At 44.2% G+C, this 3028-nt stretch overlaps 1 long non-coding RNA gene across 2 annotated transcripts in view; it reads right to left on the minus strand.

The window, feature by feature from the left end:
* LOC106735362 (uncharacterized) overlaps positions 1–641 on the minus strand; it is a 7751-nt gene extending 7110 nt beyond the window's left edge. For both annotated transcript variants that reach the window (XR_001370693.2, XR_001370694.2), the window contains exons 1-2: positions 631–641; positions 96–98 (exon numbers count right to left, since the gene is read on the minus strand). This is a non-coding gene — a long non-coding RNA (uncharacterized LOC106735362). The remainder of the gene's footprint in view (positions 1–95; positions 99–630) is intronic.
* Positions 642–3028: the final 2387 nt, after the last annotated feature.

Consider the following 3028-nt stretch of genomic DNA (forward strand, 5'->3'; position numbering starts at 1 on the left):
GAGAAAGCAAGCTGCCAGGTCTGGGACTTGAACCATGGTCAGCCATGTGGGAGTGTCCAGCACCTTAACCATCATGCCACCTGCTGGTCCGTAACTGGCTTCAATTTTTTTAAAAAAATTTTAACTTCTTTCTTGGGCTTCTTTTCACAGACTGGGTTCTTTCATATAATAGCATGAACTTTCTTATACATTTCCTCCATCATGTTTGGAGTTTCATTGTCTTTGTGTACTGAGCATATGGTGTCTTGTAAGCATCTTCATCTTCTTCCATTAGGTATACATATAACCCGTAATGTTCTGGCCCATGATGTGCTTCCAATGTACTTCTGCACTAAATTCTTTGCTTTCAGTATCATAACCAGAGAATTGTTTGGTTCTGTGAGGGAAAGATAAGCCTCCACCTACTGTTCCCTTCAGGGTCCCCAAAACTTTATTGCCAGCAGTAGTTCTAGCAAGGCCTACATGGCAGGTGAAGGCACCAGGCTGACCATCAATGCTTTCTATGTTGTACTCATCTCCAATCGCTTTCACTTGGCCTTCATAGATCTTGCCCATGCCAAAACTATGGAAAAGGCTGCAGGACTGCAGCAGGCCAGTACAATACACCGTGGCATGATTTGTCAGGCCAACGGTCACACCATGTTTTGGTAGTTTGTTTGCATAAACTGTGCAGAGACTATCATATCCCCCTCTATATGGGCATCAGCAACCTGCAAATGATATGTCTGTTAGTTACACAAACTGTCATCCTCTATTTGGGTGTGTTGTATTTACTTTTATCCTGATCACCAAGTGTTTCAGGCATAGTAATCAGTTTTACCTTCTCATCTTCTAAATTTCACTTCATATCTCTTAAAGTAGGCCTATTTTTGACAACTTTAATAAATCCCATCCTGTGAAATACAGATCTGTGTCTGCAGCTTGACACAGACCTGCAGGTCCTCAGGCACTACAGGGGGAAAAAGGTCATAGCATCCTGACTAATATCTTTCTATGAAGTATACATGGGTGGTCTATTTTCTGGATCTCTGAATGAAGGAAGTATGAAAATTCTCCCGTTTCACTGCCTGTGAAGAACAGGTTCGCAGGGTATAGGATTCTTGGGTAACAATAATTTTCTCTTTTTTTTTTTTTTTTGAGAGGTTTTTGCTATAGGGCGCGTGCGCTCGCCAGACAGAGAGAGACATAGAGACAGAAAGCGAAAAATCACCCCCCAGGGGGGATGGCCGCGCCGCAATCCCTTCTCCTCCATTCTCCTCTCGGGATCTTGGGCACACACGCACACACGCCCGGCATGAGTTTAAGCCACCGAGTCCGGGACTCGAACCGCGGTAGACTACATGGGAGTCCAGCGACATAGCCATTACGCTAACTGCTGGTCTCACAATAATTTTCTCTTGAACTTTGTGAATCTTACTTCACTGTATTCTGGCACTTGGTGTCAAAATGGAGAAGTGTGATATTTTATTTCTTTTCTTTGAGGCAACCCTTTTAAAAATAAAATGTCTTGGGACCAGCAGATGGTGTATTGGTTACATCGCGGGACTCCCAATGTAGTTAACCACAGTTCAAGTCCCAGACCCAGCAGCTTAAAATTCTTGCTGGGCGCTTGTGTATGCATGCCTAAAATCCTGAAAGGAGAATGGAGGAGAAGGGATTGCAGTGTGGCCATCCTCCTTGCAGGGGGTGATTTCTAGCATTCTTTTTCTCTGTGTCTCCAGCAAGCACACATACCCTAGGGCAAAAATCTCTCTCCAAATAAATAAATAAATAAATAAAATGTCTCAATGGGACCAGCAGTTAGCATAATGGCTATGTCACTGAACTTTCATGCAGTCGACCATGGTTCAAGTCCCGGACCCGGTGGCTTAAACTCTCACAGGGCGCATGTGCGTGCGTGTCCAAGATCCTGAGAGGAGAATGGAGGAGAAGGGATTGCAATGTGGCCATCCCCCCCCCCGGGGGATGATTTCTCTCTTTCTGTCTCTCTGTCTCTCTCTGTGTTTCTGGTGAGTGCACATGCCCTATAGCAAAAACCTCTCCAATAAATAAATAAATAAATAAATAAATAAATAGTCTCAGTATCAGTCAGATTTATTTTCTCTGTTCTTAAAATATTAAAATTCTGGGACTAGCAGATGGTGTAATGATTATGTCACTGGACTCCTACATGGATGACTGCAGTTCAAGTCCTGAACCCAGTGACTTGAAAACCATGCCAGACCTGTGTGTGTGTGTGTGTGTGTGAGCCCAAGACCCAGGAGGAGAACGGAGGACAAGGGGTTGCAGCATGGTCATCCCCTCTGGTGGGGGGGATTTCTCACTTTTCCTCTCACTGTCTCTCTCTCTTTCCAGTGACCACATGTGCCCTATGGCAAAAACCTCTAAAAATTAAAATAAAATAATAAATAAAAAGATATTAAAATTTTGGGGGCTAACAGATGGCACCATGGTTGGGGACCTGGACTCCCACATGGTTGACCGTAGTTGGAGTCCCAGACCTGTAACTTGAAAATCACGCTGGACACATGTATGTGCATGCCCAGAATCCTGAGAGGAGAATGGAGAAGGGATTGAGGCAGAGTGGTCATCACTCCTGGGCATTCTTTCTCACTATCTCTGTCTCTCTCTCTCTCCTGGGAGTGCACACACCCTAAGACAAAAACCTTGAAAAAGAAAACAAAGGATTGAAGGACCAGCAGATGGCTTAACGGTTATAGCCAAACACATTTCAAATCCCAGACACAGAGGCTTGAGACTCGTGCTGGGCATGTGCATACCCAAAATCCCAAGAGGAGAAGGGATTTTGGCATGGCCAGCCCCGCTGTGTGTGTGTGGGGGGGGATGATTTCTCACTTTCTGTATCTCTGTCTCTTTCTGACTCTTTGGTGAGGACACATGCCCCATAGCAAAAATTTCTCCAAAAAAATAAACCAGGATTGAATGTTAGATACTTTTGAATACTGAATTGAGCACTTTGTGGTGTATCCATGGTTGGTACTATATAGATATCGTGTGAAGAATGAAA

This window comes from Tupaia chinensis, unplaced genomic scaffold, assembly GCF_000334495.1.
Source record: "Tupaia chinensis unplaced genomic scaffold, TupChi_1.0 Scaffold000361_2, whole genome shotgun sequence".
In the NCBI taxonomy this organism is placed as follows: domain Eukaryota; kingdom Metazoa; phylum Chordata; class Mammalia; order Scandentia; family Tupaiidae; genus Tupaia; species Tupaia belangeri.